We start from the raw sequence: 21,027 nt of genomic DNA on the forward strand, positions 1-21,027 counted from the left end.
TAGCAGGTTAGATGCTTAAAGTGTTTAAAAGTAAAAAAGTCTTGAGAACAAATGATCTGCCAGATGATTCTGTTCTCCACAGGAGCAGAGTCTGAAGTCTGGAGATTGGATGTGGACAAGGCCATGGAGAGGAAGTGCTGGTCCAGTCCACGGTGGGAAGGTCCATATCGGGTGCTGCTGACGACGACCACAGCAGTGAAGATTGCTGAAAGGACACTTGGATACATCAAGCGCACTGCAAGAAGGTGACACACATCCAGGCCAGCTCGGAGTAAGTGGCAGGAAGACCGGGTACAAAGGGGGGGGAAAGCCTCCAGGGCCCCTCGTCTCAATCCGGTGAAGAAACCAACTGAGCCACAGGTACTCATCAGATGGCTGGGAATGTGCTGTGCGCCTTCTTGTGCCTGTGGACCCAGAGTGGGATGACAGGAGCGCACTGGGACAGAGCAAACCACACCCAGTACCCACATGGGGTTTTCAACCAACTATTGGTGGCAGTTTGTGAACACAACCGCTCACATAAAGAACGAGACCAGTGGTTATGCTTGTGAAGCCACTGTCTACACATTCTTCTGGACTGTGGCCATATAGCATCACTGAGAACGAGACAGTTTGTTTGGTTGCCGTAGCAACACATCCAGGAGTAAACATACTTGGAACACTGCCAACTTTTCAACTTCTGAACCTGACGGTTGATTCACCAGTAGCTGGGAAGGTGAACTGCTCTGGTAAGACAGACCTGCTAGTCCGACTCCAACTATCTGACTTGCTGCAGGACATTGAACAGCTAAATAAACTGGAAACAGGCCAGTTGCCTATGTGTATGAAGGGCAATGGATTAGTCCAAGTTGGAGATTTACCATGAAATCTGAGCAACGTCACCTATTCTTGTGTCCTCTGCAAGAAGGATGCAAACAGAGAAGCCCTTTGTCTACATCTACATCATCTACATCTACATCAAGCTGGCTGAGGTTTTGAGCCAAGAAGATCAAAACACCTTGATCCAATTTCCTTTACAAAGGTTTTCCTGTGGTGACAACATGACAGGAGAAGTTGTAAATGCGGATAATTTACCAGTTGACTCTAACCCCCACAGGATGCCTACAGTGAGAAGATTTGGGGGTTGATAGGAGTCATAAAGAAGGGTGTTGACCAGGCTACAGCTTTGAAGTTAGCTGAGAGCCACATGGACAAACAATAAAGTCAACTGATGTGTTTGAATGTCTATGTCTGTATACAGTTGTATTGTAGTGACATATGATTTTTGAGAATGTTGATTCTTCTTGTTTGACTGTTACATTCAGTTGTTTACTTGCAGGAATACATAATGAATTGCACGACAGGAGTAGATGCACCACAAGGCTGGATAACTTGGTGAATGTCTGGTCCTTGGTGGCATCTTCTTTTGAAAATATTAATTCCTGTTTTTGGACTGTTGATACTGATTTGCTTACGTATAGGATGTAGTTTACTGTGTATGAGATCAATGAGAAGCAGGTTAACTGCTTACATGTATTAACTGTGAACTTTTGCATCGATAGAAGGTGAATGAAGAGGAGTTGTGTATGAATGAAATCTACACTGTCACTGTCCAAACAAAGGGTGCATAAGTTGAAATTTAAGTATATACAATGACAAAAAGGGGGGAAATGTTAGGTCTAATTGTTGAATGTTGCCATTGTGTTTCTTAAATTTGTACAGTCTTAGTTCAAGCAGTATTATCAAAGCTATTCCTTTGATCCTGAGCACCTCTAACCACTTTGTGTTGGGGGAGGTTTTATAGCAGATACATCCTATCTGGAAGATCTACTTCCTTTGATGTAAGCTTCCTGCGTTTACGACCCTTTGGTCAGCAGGAGGACACACACACACACACACACCTGCATGCATATACATACAGTGCCTTGTCTTTGTAACCAAAGGGGGTTGCGAGGGGAGGTGTTTTGTAAACTATTGTTTGAAGTTTGTCAATAAAAGCCAGCGAGAGGAGGCCCTCATAGGGGTCACTTCCATGCTGGACATAGACGAGGCCTCCCTTGCGCAAGTAATCGATCGATCGCTGACTGTCTTGTTTTCATTCATGATGAATAAGTCTCTAGAATTAGCGGGGTTTGTGGGAACAGACCCAACAATAACATTTCTGCAAATGCATAAATCACTGAGTTTCAGATCATATTGAAGAATTAAACTCAGCATTGATGGAAGACTGATGAAACCATCTACTTTTGTATTAAATTCCTATTTATGTTGCAGTAACTGTATATTATCCTCCTAAGAACCTTTCATGACATGCATTTTTTAATATTGAGTCTTTTATTGAGAAAGCACGCAGTATGGCTTTGTACATTGCTTTTGTTTTCAAATTTTTAAACTTATAATTGGAAAATTACCAAAAAAATAGGGGAAAAGTAAATAAAATAGCCCCACCATGACTGGAGATGGAGCAATACTGGAGGAGCATCTGGGAGAAGGATGCAACCCATAACAATGCTCAATTGCAAGTGGATCTAAGAGAAGACCACAGCAACCTCCCTGAACAAGAGCCAGTAAGCATCACATTGACAAACATTCAAAAAAGGATCTCCAGTATGAAGAGTTGGACAGCACCAGGCCCTGATATGGGTCGTGCCTACTGGCTGAAAGAGCTGACTGCACTCATTGAGCTCATGGCCACACAAATGAACCAGCTGCTAGTAGCTGATACACACCCAGTCCTGATCCCAAAGATCTCCAGAAGGGACCGGCTCCATCAACTACCTATCCTTTCCAACAATAACCTGCCTCAGTACCACATGGAAGCTCCTATCAGGCATATGAACAGGCATGTGGCTCAATACATGAGCGGTGCACAGAAAGGAACAGACCGGAATACAAGAGGAGCAAAACACCACCTCCTGGTATATAAAGCAGATGCATGTATATTCATTACTCTGATCTTCCTGCTTTTATAGGTAACATATTTGTCACCGTGATCTTCATCCTTGCGGCCCGTAACACATGTTTATCTGATTTGAAAATATCAACAGTGTGTGTAGTGTAGATTATCTCACCGAATTGTGCTGTTGGCACATATGCAGGATTACACATTAACTAAGCATAACATTGTAAACATTCACAGGTAAATGCAATAACTCTGAATATTTCTTTATCATGGCACCTGTTACTGAGTGGAATGTATTGGGGGAAAGTGAACATTTATTCTCAAAGTTAAGTTTGTGAAGTCCAAACTTAACTATGGAAAGAACAGTGGTGAAGCAGTGACAGGGTCATGGACGGCCAAGGCTCACTGATGCACAACTGGACTGAAGGCTAACCTGGGTGGTCTAATGCAACAGACGAGTTACTGTAGCTCAAGTTATTGAAAAAATTCATGCTGGTTCTGATAGAAATGTGTCAGAACACACAGAGCATCACAGTTTGTTGAGTATGGGACTGCATAGCTGCAGACTGGTCAGGGTTCCCATGCTGACCTCTGTTCACTACAGAAACCACCACCAACACTCCTGTGAGCATCAGAACTGGACCACAGAGTAATGAATGAAAGTGGGCTGGTTTGATAAATCACATTTTCTTTTACATTATGTGGATAGTCAGGTGCTTGTATGTTGATTACTTGGGAAACACCAGGCACCAAGATCCACTATGGAAAGAAAGCAAGCCGGCGGCGGCAGTGTGATGTGTTGGGCAATTTTCTCCTGGGAGACCTTAAGTTCTGCCATCCATGGACCTGATCAAACCCTGATGGCTGTGGCCTCTTTCAGCAGCACAATCTGTCCTGTCACAAAGCAAAAACGGTCTAGGAACAGTTTGAGCACAACAACAAGTTTGAGGTGTTGACTTGGCCTCCAAATTTCCCAGATCTCATTCTAATCGAATGAGATTCTAAGACAGGGGGTTGCCGCCCCCTGTCTTAGAATCTCATTCTAATCGAAACTTGTCTTAAAGTGCAAACACTGAAGGCAGTTGCTTTTCAGAGTTAGAAACAAGCTCTTCACAGTTTCACAGTTGTTTTGCAGAAACAAATAAAAACTTCTGTTGCTCCATGTTTATATGCTGTTTGTGACTCTTTCACATATGTTATAGTACAATGATGTAAACAGATCTTAGTACTAAACAAGAGTTTTAATGCTTGTTGCACTGACGTCAACTCCTGCAGGAGTTTGCTTTATATGGTTAAAAACAGATGTGTGTTGCAACACTCACACAGTATAAATGCAGTACTGCTTAACAACACTGGGTGATGCACATCTCACTTTTTGTGAGATGTGCACAAAAAGGTGTTTATAGAGATTTGTTGTGATACTAAACAGGAAATGATCAACTGGATGTTTAAACTGAAGCAAAGAGGAAATAAAGATAATAAATATTAATATATGTTTCAATAATTTCAGGCGGCGCAATCGTGGCTCAAGAGTTGGCAGTTCGTTTTGTAATTGGAAGGTTGCCGGTTCGAGCCCCGGCTTGGACTGTCTCAGTTGTTGTGTCCTTGGGCAAGACAGTTCACCCGTTGCCTACAGGTGGTGGTCAGAGGGCCCGGTGGCGCCAGTGTCCGGCAGCCTCGCCTCTGTCAGTGCGCCCCAGGGCGGCTGTGGCTACAATGTAGCTTGCCATCACTAGTGTGTGAATGTGTGGATGACTGGTTGTATAAAGCGCTTTGGTGTCCTTAGGGACTAGCCAAGCGCTATACGAATACAGGCCATTTACCATATGTTTCAATAATATCATTGATACAAAGTGGAAAAGTGAAAATACAAACAGCAAACAAAGAAAAATATGACAAACTCCAAAATAACAGACCTTAATGTTTGTGTTGACAAGATTTAAATATTGATATATGATGATGTTTTTTCTCTTGCATTTAGTGAAAAATGCACATGACACTGTGTTAGTCCAGCCACTGATCCACAGTAAAAAAAAAAAAAACCCCCAAAAAACATCTGCTGTCCGTGGGGTGGTGACACAAACACACACAGAGGAAGTTGACAAACTCCATCTATGATTGTTTCACTACCTCCTACTGACCATTATTTGCATTACAGCAGTATAACAAGTGTATGATGAAAGATAAAACAATTATTTTGGACATAAATACATAAAATACATAAAATAAAAATATCACCACTCTGTCAAAATAATACTTCCTCCTCCTTCACTTAATAGACTCATCACACTTTGATTTGTATCTGAACTTGTACTTTAGACACAGTTACAGCTACATTTATAACACACAGTGATTTATTTAGATCCTGCAACACACCACGATGTAAATAATAAACTCTGAAGTCAAAGTCTTTGTCCTTTATTGTCACATCTCTGGGAAATATTTAACACGCAGCCAAATAATTCATCAAATAAATAATAAATGACTAAACTGCGCCCTCTGCTGTCTACCAGCTCTCAACACATTTTTGAGTGATTATATTTGTGAGATATGTATAAAATTTTTACAACATACAACATGTAAGCCTGCTGTTTTAGAGAATAGTAAGATTAACATCAAAGTAGTTAGCTTGTACTCAGGATGATCCTCGGGGACAACTACGGTGTCAACCATCTGCAGCTGAGCACTGACTGACTTTTACTAGGAGAGAAACATCCAACATGTAGCTGCAGCTTATTTAAATGTAGTAACCTTCACATGGTACTGTGTAGTCTGGTAAATCTGCTTCTAGTGGAAGGTTGATAATATGTTCTGTTTATTTGGAAGAAGAAAGTTCCACTTTATTTTGAAGAAACAAATAAACAAAAACAAACAAACAAAACATGCAGAGATACAGAGGAAGCCCAAATATCTTAGTTTTCCACGAGCACATGAACCCATCTTACATTTTGATCCGTTCAAAAAATGAAATTTGTTAGCATGAAATTTGTGTCAGATCCCCACGTGGGGAGTGAGTGAGAGGGATGTTATGTCTATGTTAAGACATCTGTATGCACATGAGGCTTTTCACATTTGTGAAGCAAAACTTTAAAATTTGTGTGTAGGCCTAATAATCACTATTAATTTAGGTTTGAATCTACAATTGACTCACACATGTGTGAACTCTCAAATGTTGCACATAAATAGCTGTATATGTTTGTTATACCTGAAAGGTTGTGGATCATAATCACAGACATTTGTCTCACTTGAGGTCCTGCCATGTGGTGTAAGTGATGCAGGGAGTGCAATCAGAAGGGAGACACCTGGCAGGTCTGCTAACCAGGCTAAGGAGACACTCGTACCTGCCACCCAGCATCCTGCTGACTAATGTAAGATCAATCCCCAACAACATTTATGAACTGATCCAGTTAAAGTAACCCACCCCTGTGTACACGTATGTTGTACGGTAATCATTGGTCATGATTGCACTGGTGTCTTCTGTTTGGTTGTATCAGGTTTGTGTTATTTTTTTATATGAAGTTGAATGAAATTTACATTAACTGTGTGTAATGAGGACCTTGGGTTTAGTTTCACAGGAAGTCTCATTTCTCAATAAAGACACATGATTGGTGGAAAAATACTGTGTTAATATTTCTGTGTGGTATAACTATAGGTGACCACATAGCTGCAGGCTCATCTGTACCATCTCTGCACTTAGAATATAACAATGATCTCATTTTATTCACACCATCAGCCTGCAGAACTAAAATGAGGAAGAACAGTTGAAGCTAACTGTGTGCTGCTCTCCTTTAGCCCCTTTAGCTCTGCTAGCTGACAGCACAGAGAGATTATAAGGACTCTGTGTCAGAGTTTTAAAAGGTCAGCTGTCTGGTTTGTGGTTGTCTTAGTCCTTAAAACATGAGAAACCACTGTGCGGATTCATTTTATAAAATGACTACAGCAACATGAGTAAAAATAAAGGCATTTTCTTTCAGAAATATCTGTATAACGCCATTCGATTTTCAATTGTTTACTAATAAGTTACAATACTAACAAGGAACATGGAATCCAAAGCAGACTGGTAAGAGACACTGTGACTGAGGACAAAGAGAAACTGAAGCTTGAAGCTTAGTTTTTTGCTTGTGAAGACTGTCTCTGAGTTCAGCCAAATGCTGAACAGTCTTAACAAAGCAGGCCTGCAATTTCTCTTCAGCCTGATCACTCTTATAACCTTACTTCTCCAATTGAGAGACAATCGCTCCACTCTATTACATATGTGTAATGTGCAATAGAGTGTGTAAGGATTGACCCGTACATGTGGCAAAGTGTGTTTTGAAAAGACATTCTGGCTTCGCCGGTCACATCCCATGGCTTAGCTGTGTAGAAGTCAGTGACAGTTTGATGGGAACGTGTCTCTAAGGGGCTTCAAAGATGGAGAGATAGTCTCTCATTCTGAAAACCAAGGGTTTTTGTTTTTGGACTTTTTCAGCTTTATTGGAAAGAGCAGTGAATACTGACAGGAAAGCAGAGGGAGAGAGCAAAGAGGATGATATGCAGCAAAGGGCCACGGGTTGGACTCAGGCCAGCCACTCTCTGCCATACGGCAAATGGTTGCCCGCTGATCCCAGTGAGCTAAACCGGCTCCCGAAAAACCAAAGTCAGAAAGTATTCTACTGTTCTCTCACATCAAGCCTATCTCTCTACTCTGGTACATATTACACATGCACGGGTCCAATACCTTAAGCACATTACATGCCCACCAGATGATGGTGCTGCCAGATGCAAAGGCCAGAGGGGCTTTCTGTCTGCAAGATACAAGACTGGCAACAAAGAGCAGGGACCAACTGAAATGGAGTAACTGCTTTGGTCAGTCCGCAAGACGCCAGGCTGACTGTGGAGATGATGCCGTGTTGGCTATTGTCGAGAACCACTCAGCACCCAGTCTCAAAGGAGGGACTGGCTGCTACAAAATGTGGACTCAGCTTACCCCGCCACTGCACAAATGTCAATTACTGTTGGGTTTGTTTTGAATACAGCTGAAATCTCTTTGCAATGCAGTACTTTTAAGTTATTTTCCTTTTTTAAAATTTCACATTCTCTTAGTGATTCTCTTGGTGATTTTTAAACAGATGTGTCATTAATTCCGTCAGGCTACAGCGTGACAGTCTGACCAGATTAACTCACACGCAACTGGATTCATTCTTAGAGGTTTGGATCTACGACTGAATCAATACATCAAACATGACGTCTGCAACTGTCAGTATTTTATGAACTGCACTATGTACTGTAAGGGCCTGATTATCGTTTATTAAGTCTAACTTTAGAATTTATACAGACAGTTTAAAGGGGAACTTAGTTAGTTAGTTAGTTAGTTAGTTAGTGTGACTGTTGCTTTTACTTGTTTTTGACCACTACTTGCTCGTGTCATAGTCCTGCGTCTTTGACTCTGGGTTTTGAGCTTCTAAATTCTTGTTTATTATAAGTTCTTTGTTTGGGTCTTAGTTTGTTTATATTTGGTTAATCAGTCAGTGCACTGAGCTCTTTGTTCATGTTAGGCTTCTGGATAGGTTACACTTTGTCTCCTTTGAGTTATTAGTTCCCTCCCTCCATCTTCCTGTGTCACTTTCTCCTATGTTCAGTGTTCCAGTTTGTCATTTCCTGTTTTATTTTGTAGTTATGGCTTGACTCTAATTTGACTTCCTGTCTGTCTTTTGTTTAACTTTGTCCTTTTGTTTTTACTCCTGATGTTTCCGATCAAATCAAGACTATTGTCCCACTCCCTCACATATTCCATATGTTGTTGTTGAGTTCATGTTTTCCAGATTGTACTTTCTTAATGTGGCAACCAGTCAGTCATTTGGAGAGCAGGTGGTTGTGTCTCCAGGATAGTCAAATTGTCTCCACAGTCAGTCTAGAGTCTTGTAATGAAAGCATATCCTCTTTTTTCCATTTTTTTATGTCTTGCACGGTCTTCTTGGTTCCAGTCTTCATCTTGCAGGCAGCTCCTTAAATAGCTTGTTTACTTGGGATATTGGGTTGCACTGTCTCCTCTTGGGGTCTCTTAAAGAGTGACCCTGTACATAAGAATGTGTAACGTAGTGGAGAAGTTCAGTAGAGAGTCTACAGTCAATGGGAGATTGTCGCTCTGGCTTTAAGGCTTAAGGAAGTTTCTACCTGCCCTGACTAATAGCGAAATAATTCCCGGTACATATGTAATATGTAATATATGTTTACTATCCATTCAGAGAACCCAGATTACAATGTAACCATAAATTCTGCCTTTCTGTAGCATCCTCATGTTTTGTTTCTTGTTATTTGGGTTTGTGTATTTTGGGCTGACGTGATTTGAATAAATTATTAATTGTGTGTCTCTGAGTCCAGCATTGACAGATGACTGTGATTCGTCTTTGACATCATTAATTTTGTCTGCTTGCCCTACAAGCTGTTCGTCAAATGGAAGTGAACTTCCTCTGATAAAGCTGGAACAATATCAGTGTTATTAAATAATCATGACCCATGTTTGTGTATTTGCACAAATCTCTTAAAAGCGTATCCAAATGGAGAGTGTTTTGTTTATTTTTGATGGATGTAAGTTTTAAAACACTGAAACAAAATTCCAACAAATTCAAAAGTTGCAAAGAAATTCAAGATCACACAGCAAACCTCACAGTAATGAATGACATATTTGTTCTTTTGAACAACCTGCAATAACCACATGTGTGTAAAACACTGTTGTTGGTTACTGTCAGTCTCTCACAGACAGTTTTTTTAATCTAATGATAGACTGGACCACTAAGAGAAGAGGAAATGCAGCCTGTGGTTTCAGCCTGAAGTTTCCTTTGTTGCAAATGTCTTGTTTTATGTTATCAGCTCACAGCAGAGAGTTAAAAAGGAATCCAGACAAATGCAAAGTTTAAATGTTCACTTTAATTTCTGTCTGCATTTTTATACAACGTGTCATTGTGATGATGACACACTAAAGAATAAAGATGTATGTGGGCACCAAGAGAAGCTGTGAACTGAGAAACATGAGAAATTGAACTACACTGCACACTCATTGGGCTTGTCAATGAGGAAGTGTCCCCACCCTAAAGCCTTCAGTACTTTATTGTCATTAAACATGATGCTGCATTCAGTAACACTTGAAACTACAGTGACTGAGACCATTAATGTAACCAGAATATATTTACTGGTGTCATAAATCAGCTGAACATCAGGGATGTTTTCTCATGGACTTCAACCAGAGGAGTCACCACCTGCTGACCAATAAAACCAATATAGATTTAAATAAAACCATCATTATTAATTCATTAGAACTTTAAGGACTGTTAACACAATGTAAAACTTCTGTTTGGTTGTATCAGGTTTGTGTTATTTTTTTATATGAAGTTGAATGAAATTTACATTAACTGTGTGTAATGAGGACCTTGGGTTTAGTTTCACAGGAAGTCTCATTTCTCAATAAAGACACATGATTGGTGGAAAAATACTGTGTTAATATTTCTGTGTGGTATAACTATAGGTGACCACATAGCTGCAGGCTCATCTGTACCATCTCTGCAGTTAGTTTTTTGCTTGTGAAGACTGTCTCTGAGTTCAGCCAAATGCTGAACAGTCTTAACAAAGATGGCCTGCAGTTTATCTTCAGCCTGATCACTCTTATAACCTTACTTCTCCAATTGAGAGACAATCGCTCCACTCAATTACATATTCCATGTGTAAGGATTGACCCGTACATGTGGCAGGGTGTGTTTTGAAAAGACATTCTGGCTTCGCCGGTCACATCCCATGGCTTAGCTGTGTAGAAGTCAGTGACAGTTTGATGGGAACGTGTCTCTAAGGGGCCTCAAAGCTGGAGAGATAGTCTCTCATTCTGAAAACCAAGGGTTTTTGTTTTTGGACTTTTTCAGCTTTATTGGAAAGAGCAGTGAATACTGACAGGAAAGCAGAGGGAGAGAGCAAAGAGGATGCTATGCAGCAAAGGGCCACGGGTTGGACTCAGGCCAGCCACTCTCTGCCATACGGCAAATGGTTGCCCGCTGATCCCAGTGAGCTAAACCGGCTCCCGAAAAACCAAAGTCAGAAAGTATTCTACTGTTCTCTCACATCAAGCCTATCTCTCTACTCTGGTACATATTACACATGCATGGGTCCAATACCTTAAGCACATTACATGCCCACCAGATGATGGTGCTGCCAGATGCAAAGGCCAGAGGGGCTTTCTGTCTGCAAGATGCAAGACTGGCAACAAAGAGCAGGGACCAACTGAAATGGAGTAACTGCTTTGGTCAGTGCGCAAGACGCCAGGCTGACTGTGGAGATGATGCCCCGTTGGCTATTGTGGAGAACCACTCAGCACCCAGTCTCAAAGGAGGGACTGGCTGCTACAAAATGTGGACTCAGCTTACCCACTGCACAAATGCCCCGCCCCCCAAAGAAAAAAAAGAATTAAGAAAAACAAACATTTTTAATCCCAGAGGAAAATCGAGAATACTGTATGGCTGTTTTTGGATCAATTATAAACTTTTAAAATATGGAAAAATCCAATAAATTCAGACCTGCAATGATTATGTTTAATTTAAGAAGCAATATCAAGCAGTAATAACTGATCAAAGTACAAACATGACAGTATGTTGTTATATATGTTTTTGTTCTTCTGAGCAGGCTGTAATATCTACATGTGTGTTGAAGACTGTTGGTGGTCACCACCTGCTCTACCACTGGCTTATTTTCATCTACTGATAGTTCAGGTCACCTAGAAAAGAGGAAATGCAGCCTGTGGTTTCAGTCTGAGGTCTTCTGTTCAGCAGATGTCTTGTTTTATGTTATCAGCTCACAGCAGATAGTTAAGAAGGAATTAAGGCACATGTAGCATTCATAATTATTACTGTTATTCCTATACAGGCAGATCATGTAAAAGTGTGCCCTGCATGCAAAAGTCAAATTTCAGTTCCCACTGTGCTCTCTGAGTATACACTCAGAAAAATAAAGGTGCCAACTGGAACCAAAAGTGGTTCTTTAGACTGATGCCATAGAAGAACCTTTTTTGGTGCCACAAAGAACCTTTCAAACAATGGTTCTTTGAAGAACCATTTCTTTCAGTGGTTCATTGAAGAACCTTTAAAGGTGCCCCAAAGAACCATCAAGAAATGGTTCTTTGGGGCACCTTTAAAGGTTTTTTCAAAGAACCTTTTTAAAAATGGTTCTTTAAAGAACCATTTTTAAAAAGTTCCTTCAAATGGTTCTTTATAAAACCATTTTAAAGAACCCTTTTTGAAATGGTTCTTTAAAGAACCATTTTAAATCTTTCAAAATAAAATGTATCATAAATTGAATTTAAGTAGGGTAAAATAAATACGAGCACAGCATAGACATATATTAATGGTTTATTGCCATTTAGCAGTATACCAAAAGACAAAAAGGCACCACATCACTACTAATACATGTCACATATTAGTCATTTAAACAGTAATAACACTTTTACTATACTATAAATAAATAAATAAATAAATACTATATCTAAAGATAATACAACAATTAATACATGTATTGTTTAATTTATAAAACATCAAAAAGTGATAAACACATTAGAAATAGCAATAGCTTCATAACAGACCAATAAATCAAGACATTTTCATCAGCAGATGTTTGCATGTTCAGTAAAAATATTTCAACAAGTTTTTGAATAAAATTATCAATGAACTTCAGCCTTACATTATGTAAGGTAAGTTTAATGTTGGACTTAGGGCTGCTCGATTATGGCAAAAATGATAATCACGATTATTTTCACTGAAATTGAGAACTCGATTATTTGACGATATTTATTTAACAATAACAATGTATTGAATAATGGCTTTAAAGATTGTCAAAAAATAATATAAAATAGTGTGCAAATACCGATAACAGTGCAAATGTTTGCAATATAAAAAATAAATGAAAAATGTAAACATTAATGTTTAGTGAACTTCAAAATACTGCATAATATTTATGCATACAAATAACCAAACATCAAGGCAAGCTGTGTAGCCACACAATGCACAATTGCATAAAACTGACATTGAGGTATGTCAACTAAAGTTGCTGCTCCTTCATTGTTTGATCGTATGTCACTTTGTGAGCGGTCTTCAAATGTTTGAATAAATTTGTAGTGTTGCTCTGTGGTGCAGCTACGACACCGTAGCAAAGTTTACACACTATGTCTACTTAATCCACGTCTGACTCCGCGAACCCATAATGTTTCCACACCACTGAAGTTGTTTTCTCTCTCTTTTCAACCAGCGGCATTCTCTCTTCAGCAGCCATTATCCTCTCCTCTCCAAATAACTTCTGCTTAGCTTCCCTCGGGTCCTCTTAATTGTTATGACGTGTGTTCGAATCGCAGAGAGGTGCGCTCGATTTGCCACACGGAGCAGCGCGAGAGTAAAGCACGAGGGAGGTGCTAATAATCGGCTCAGTCATTTTTAATGATCGTTGAAAGCCCAGATCGTAACCGAGATTAAAATTGAGCAGCCCTAGTTGGACTCATGGTTCTTTGTTAGTCCAGTTTAGGATAATGTCTCTGACGTATGTGTCATATCAAATATATGTCATATCAAAACAACCCCACACCTGCAGTTGTTTCAGTTTTTCACAGGTGTTTCCTGTCAGCTGGTCAACCTCACTCAGATGGACATCCATATCAGCCAACCAAACGACAAGCTCCTCCCTTTGTGCTTCAAATCCCTCCCACTCTGAGACAAGGAGCTGAGAGAGAGAAAACAAGGCTCAATTATAAAGAAGAGAGAAAAGTGAAACCCTCCTCAGAAGGTCTGACTCGCATACCTGCAGTAGACCTGTGATGGACTCCTGTTTGGCGTTCACGTCATCCCAGTGTTGCCAGCAGCCGAGTCTGCAGGGTGCCCTGGAAGAGCCGAGTTAATGTAGACTCCTCCTGGTCAGGCTGTCCAGCTGGATGAGCCGCGGTCTCCCCTCTCGCCGCCGCCTCTGAACACAAAAACAGAAATTGCATGTGAACCAGGAGGTGCAGATTTTTTTGCTATTCTTTCCTAAATCTAGACTTGATAATGTGGAGGTATTTGGAAAACTTTTTTGGCCAGCGGACGACTGTTGTCTCGCAGAAAGTCAAATCAAATGTATGCGATACACAATTAATTCACAAGAACAAATTATAAAAAACAAGTCCAGTTCTTCCCTGATTTCAAGTGAATTCTGCATCAAAACAGGGTAACAGAATTAAAACGAGAGTTTGCAGCAAATGTGAGCACAAAGCCTCACTTTGTACAAGCCTGCTATTAAAGTTCTCCTCTATGCAGATGACTTTCCTGTTTTCAAGGCACAACTTGGATCTGCTGTACAAATCTTATAGATACACGCTAAATGAAACAGTAGTGTGCACAACTCCAGATTCTGATCCCTCATCCTAATATGGTCCCAAAAGGTTCACAAAAAACATTGTATTTAGAAGCCTCAACATTTGCTTTATTGCTATTCCAAAGTCCATAAACCAATGGCTGACATGGGTTTTATCATAAGGGTGATAAATATACAACATATGTTCTTAAGACTAAAAGTATAATACAGATTTTAGTCTGAGAGATTTGATGTTCATTTACCTGCAGATGCACTATACGTGCCTGCTCTGTGGTTTTCCACAACGTTTTGCAAATAACTATTTAACACAGGAAGTAGGTGAACTAAAACAAGTCATCTTTCTTTGTGAGAGGACAATATTAATGAAACAAACCTCAATGACATCATAGAGATCCCCAAAGATGCTCCTGCTGCGTTTCTTCCTCCTCATCCTAAGCTTCCCCCTCCTTGTCCTCGACATCCATCCAATTGTAATTCAATCTAATTGTTTTTCTCCCGCTCCTCTTCCTCATTTTGTTGGGAGCTGTGAAAAGAATTAGTGTGAATCTGAATTATTTTGTGCAAACAAGAAAAAATCTACAGCTTTTCGGTCAGAGGTAGTCTTGTGATTTAAGCCAGGTAGAGTAGATTTATGTGTTGATGCTGCCTGCTTCAGCTCTGCGACTGGCTGCTGAGTGATATTTACACCCTGGCTGGATTACAAACTTTAACCACGTGCTGAATTTCGGCCCAGCGTTGATACCGCTTGTTAGTATAATGACCTCTTCTTGGCTTAATGTACGATGGTGGATAAATGAAACGTACAAAGAAAATTTAACAATATTACAAATGGACATCTATCTTGGTAACATCAAATGGCCGGAGCATAACTTGTCAACTAGTCCGAAAATTAGTTACACAGGAACAGTCACAGACACACCTTCTAATGTGTCACATTTCTATTCATTCAAAACACTTATGCATTGCTGTATTTTATACAGCTCTTACAGAATTCAAAGTACAGGCTGATGTGAGTATTTAATGTACGGCTCAGCTCTACTGAATTTCAGAGTTTCTAGAGCAGACACAGAGCTCACATCACAACAGGCTTCAGGCGTCATTTTAGTGACATTAACAATATTATAAATTTTAATCAGTCTAGCTGACATTACGTTATGTACGCAGCACGCAATAGAACCACATATTTTAGAAGCCAATTAGTTGGGAGCACCTTCACTTAATTATAACAGTGGTTTTGTTAGGAAAACAGTTCTGTATACCGATACTAAATTGCGTTAACGTCAACGGCTAACGTATGTAACATAGCTAACTGTTATTGTTAGCACAGCATTAACAGCAAGCTACAATGACGAGTAACAAAAACAAAACAGTAAAAAGGTTTTAATGAAAACGTTTTACCTTTTCCAACAGTCCCAGAATCCAGAGCTTCAAAGACCAGCAAATACTCAAGACTGTTATCCGCTTCGCTGTCACCGTCCGTGAGAAAGTGTTTTTTCCCTTAAAAAGTTCAAGGCCCGCCGGTCGCGCAATCTGTCTGCGCATGCGCAACCCAACGATTGACTCTCTCTCTCTCTCTCTCACTGTCATTTATTTGGCTCGAAACACATAAATTGCTCAGTGATAAACAACTACTGAGATCATTTACCTAAGCACTGTGCTTTGTCAAAACTAAGTGTGTCGGTAATGAACACATAAGTATGTTCATTACACTGAGATTCTGCTGTGCAATTGTTATTTATTAGTATTTTATAATTTGACTTTACATACTGCTGGGTGGTTTGTAAAGTTTACAATAACTAGTATTTTCATTATGCTATATTTTCTAATATATATAATAATCTCAAAAGTAATACCTTGAAGCAGAAAATAGTAATACTTTATTAAAATTTAAAACTGAAGTACAGTATTTGGATGTGTGTATTGTGTCTACTGTTTGTTAACTCACCATATTCATAAACATCTTAATAATAAATTCCATATTCTATTACCACATTATTTGTGATCAGTGGGTTTGCGGGGTTAGGGGTGTGGGGGGTAGGGTCTTTAGGCTTTGGCCCCCACCCCTGCCACCAGTATATTTTTAAGCAAGTATTTCTAACTTTTATTTGAATATTCAGTTTCCTACCATCTGCTCTTAAAAGGTAATTGCCAGGTAACCCGCCCTCCCCCTTCGCACACACATGCACACAAACAAAACACAAAACTAATTCACAGCCTCATTATAGTGAATAAATATTTATGCCATTTTACACCATCAAACTTAGATAGCTAAGGATGAAGAACCTTTTGTTCTTTAAAGAACCATTTGTAATAGCTGAAGAACCATCGACAAAATAAAAAGGTTCTTTGACGACATCTGAAGAACCATTTAAGAACCATAATTTTTCTGAGTGTACATGCCACTGTGTGAAAACAGGTAAAAGTGGAGTCATTGTGGTGATCACATACTAAAGAGAAAACAATGTTTGTGTGCATCAAGAGAAGCTGTGGAAAACTTGTTTCTCATGCTGAAAAGCAGCTGCCTTTAAAACTCCCTGTATGTACATGCTGTAGCTGTTCATCCATCCACCCATCTATTCTCTTTCTGTGTCAGAGATGTTTGGGTTCTTTCTGTGTAGATTTTTATATATATATGCACACACACACACACACACACACACACACACACACACACACACACACACAAACATATATATATATCCTCCTGACTACCAGCAATGCAAATTTGTCCTCTGTAGTGCACCTTTCTAAACCTGAATATCTCCCATGCACTGCATACTATACAATTGCCTCCTTTTGGTATCTACAGAGGACATTTAGGGCTTTCCAATGATACCAAATGTGAAGGGGTGGAGCTTTGGGAACTTTAGTTTTTTCACTAAGGAACATGGCAGCCATCGCTGCAAGCACATTTTATGGGAAGAAGAAAAGTAAGTGCATAAAACTTTTTATTGAGCAATTTTTGGCTATAAATGTTGTTAACATATTTTAAATAAGTCTCTTAATAACACATTAAAACATAGTATGCTTAATTCTAACTTCATTTTAGTATAGTATTGAAGTGTTTAAAAAATGTCCTCCGTAGTGGACATTTGTAGTCATTTTCTCCATTTTGTTCTGTTTTTTTAAATGACCAGTCCTTGAGTCCTTTTTAGAAGCAGAAAGAAATTTATTGCAGTTTGTTGAGGGAAACCCAGATCTTGAGGTGTCTAATGAAGAACATAATAGGGAATGAGTCCCTCAAGAATAAAGAAAGAGGAGCATCAGAGATGGTACTCAGACCTCAACTTGCTGTCATTAAGTGGTTGGACAACAAGCCAGTTGTCATGGCATCCTCTGCCTATGGCAATCAACCTCAGGACAGATGCACAAGATGTTCTAAGAAAAACAAAAGGTTTGTCCATGTGCCAAGGACACTGGCAATTGCTGAGTACACTACCAATATACGTGACGTGGAAATTGTTGCCGAATGTTGAGTTTCTACAGGATGGTCTCTCGCACTCAGAAATTGACAGTATGTGCAGTTCTCTACTTTTTGATCTGGCAATCACCAACTCGTGGCTTCAGTATAGAAGTGACTTGCAGTTTTGGGGGAAGAAACCACTACAGTTCCTTGAATTCAAACTTCTGCTTGGTGAAGAGTTGAAGCAAATGTTTGCCATCAAAGTTCATTTTTACATGTTTGGCCTTCCAATGTCCTCTGCAGTGGACATGTAATATCTAAAAAATTAGAACTTTTTTTTCCCCAAAAATTATTTCAGTCTTCTAATTACCTTACAAACATTGGGGGATTTAATTTTTTTTTTGATTGGACAACATTTTTTTTTCCTGGTAGTCAGGAGGATATATATATATATATATATATATATATATATATATATATATATATATATATATATATATATATATATATACATATATATGACTAACTCAAAAATAACAATGATCTCATAGTTTTTCCATCAGCCTGCAGAAATAAAATTAAAAAAATGAGGAAGAACAGTTGAAGCTAAATGTGTGCTGCCCCCCAGATGACATCATGCGTTAGGCCTGCTAGCTGACAGCAAAGAGAGATTATAAAGAGACTGTGAGACGTAAAACAGACAGAATACAGAGCAACAAGGCAGAAAGTTGTAAAAGAAGCTCTTCATTTTACTATAAATAACATCTTGATAAAGTATGAAACTTGCTTTATTCTAAAAAACACACAAGCTCTGTGTATATGTGTTCTGTGGTTGCTACTTTACAACAATTACAAAAATCACACATGTGGTCCATATGAGAGACATACTGAGTAAAGGTGAAAACGACCAGAACTTTGTTTTGTTGGGATTTGTGTTTATTGGTTTGTTTGTTTATTTTGTGCTTTGAAATGTAACATGTTGCTGCTGAGACAGTAGGAGCTAACTTAGCTCAGCAAACAAGCCTGAGCTGCATGTAGCAGCTGTGTGTGTGTGTGTGTGTGTGTGTGTGTGTGTGTGTGTTAACAATTATTCAACACACCTCCTGTACATATCAGTATACAGAGACTGTGTGTCTCTGCAGTGACTGTCTGCAGCTAAAGACATATTGATCCTGTTAGCTCTGCCATGTTTGTTTCCAGTACAGAGACACAGCCTTAGTTTTTCAGGAATGTTTTTCCTGTCGAACTACGTGGGAAACAAGAGTGTAATTATTATCTCTGAGCAACTGAATATGCTAAGAATAATCTGTGCACAAATAACATTAGATATGGCTGTATGGATTTTATTTATATTATTTGAGTTTACTTAGGTTTACATTCAATATGATTCTGATTGGAAGGTGAAATGTGAGACTCTCAGACTGTGATGCATTTGTGTTGTGTTTAGAACAATTGTGTGTAAATAAAGGTCTGGCAGAAAAACACACGACCTGTCAGACATCTCATCATTTACCTGTTTGTTTGTTTGTTTTTTAGGACCAGATATAATCCAATTACAGACTTTTACTAGCTGAGTGTTTCATAGGTGAAAATCTTTCTGTTTGGTTTTTTTGGGGGTTTTTTTGAGTGAGGTTATCAAGTCATCTTCAGATTTGTGTTAATATTTTTCTTTCAAATAATACAATTTAAATGCTGTAATTTTACTTTAGTTTGTGAATCACACACGTCTTTAGTTTAGTTTGAACTACACAGTGAGTCACTTCTTGTGTTTGGGGTCACAGCCAAACTTAAAAGCAGAATTTTACCACATCGTGAGAACATTCACAGATCTATGCTGAGCTTAAAGAAACATTTTGACTGTAGAACTGACTGATAATATTTGAGCTAAGAGTGTGGAGGAGGAATTTCAACAAAGTTCCTCTGAAAAAACACTATAAAGAATTGTGAGATTATTCTGTTATCATATGTTACCTTATATCTGTAATCAATGTAGTTGAATTATGATACTGCTGTAGATCATATTATACCCCTTAATATAGAGTGTGTGATCAGTATGTAGTTTTAGTTTGCATTATACTTCTGACTTAAAAGAGTGTGAAAATCATTAGATCTATTTGATTGACCTGTATTATTCGACACTGTTGAATGTGTTACACTGTTTCTTGACATTGCATACTGCTGAATCATGAAGAGAATGTTGTGTGCAGGAGACCTTGTGCCTATAATAGAAGAGAAAGACCACATTCCATACCCCCACCTTTACAGAGAGCAGAAAGACAGGGAGCCGAGGTCATAACTTAGGCGCCCTGTGAGAGAAAGAATGTGAATGTTTAGGCTTTTACGACTAGGTGGGGGCCACTAGAGGCTATAAGAAGCTGAGTAACCCGTCACCATTTTGAGACTTGCTGTGACCCTCTGCAGGCAGGTCTCCCCATCATGATGGTTCTTATGCTCTTAAGTGTTGAATTGTATGGAAATAAATGACTGTTGATTGAGCATTTATACACCGAGTATTGTCCTTCCTTCAGCCCAAAGATTAAAAGAATTGGGAGATTTTAACAACTTGGTGCCTGGTGACCCGGATCTTTGGTGTGCTGAGGAGGGGCAGATTTGGCCTGTGGTGAGATCGTGGGGCGAGGCGAACAGAGGGCCGGCCTAAACAGAAAGGTAAGCACAGCCTGTTGTATTATAAATACCAAATGTGCATATTGGGCTTTCCAAATTAATCTATTCGCTGAGTTACACGTATTTTCACATTAAATTTGTCGGTGTCTGGTTTTTGGCACGAGATACTAACAACATAAGTTGAGGCTGAATTCCAGTGTGTTAGATAAACTGCTTCTACCAAGAAACTAATAATACATTGAGCTAGTTGCAGTTTAATTGCTTCTACCAAGAAACTAATAATATACTACGTTGAGCTAGTTGCAGCCCACTTTACCTTCCACATTTAACTTTGTCTAAGACTGGCTTCTGTAGCAATAATACATTAGAATCTTTGGAGACGCGGCCATAAGTCCAGTACATTGAATAGAGGTTTTGAAGTGGGTTATGGTGTCGGTTGAGTCCTCGTTGATGCGGCCATGAAATTAGTATAAAATTAAGGTTAAGCAGATACTGGCTTACGGTGTCGGTTGAGCGCCAGCAACGCGTAATGCGAAACACGTCCGTAGGTTTTGGTTTATGATGCGGCCGTGTTCTGGTGATGCGGCCGTAAGTGCAGTAGTGAGGGGTTGCTGGTTTCAGCACATTGAAAAGAGGTTAGACGGTGGTTTATGGTGTCGGTTTTGAGCCTCGAGGGCTGGGGTCATAAAATTATAAGTAAAATATTTACTTCACCCCGATTAAAGGTAAAGTAGACGCTGGTTTATGGTGTCGGTTTTGAGCCTCGGGG

The 21,027-nt window shown here is 39.4% G+C and overlaps 1 protein-coding gene and 1 long non-coding RNA gene across 2 annotated transcripts in view; one reads left to right on the plus strand and one right to left on the minus strand.

The window, feature by feature from the left end:
- Window positions 1-21,027, plus strand: part of LOC109194482 (B-cell receptor CD22) — a 477,380-nt gene that overhangs the window by 292,276 nt on the left and 164,077 nt on the right. The gene's annotated exons all lie outside the window — the stretch shown is intronic.
- LOC109204490 (uncharacterized) lies at window positions 13,367-14,739 on the minus strand. Its single transcript, XR_002063984.2, has 3 exons — window positions 14,604-14,739; window positions 13,682-13,843; window positions 13,367-13,603 (listed from the first exon to the last, which is right to left on the minus strand). It is a non-coding gene; the product is annotated as an uncharacterized LOC109204490 (long non-coding RNA).

The sequence above is a fragment of the Oreochromis niloticus genome, linkage group LG3, assembly GCF_001858045.2.
Source record: "Oreochromis niloticus isolate F11D_XX linkage group LG3, O_niloticus_UMD_NMBU, whole genome shotgun sequence".
In the NCBI taxonomy this organism is placed as follows: Eukaryota; Metazoa; Chordata; class Actinopteri; order Cichliformes; family Cichlidae; genus Oreochromis; species Oreochromis niloticus.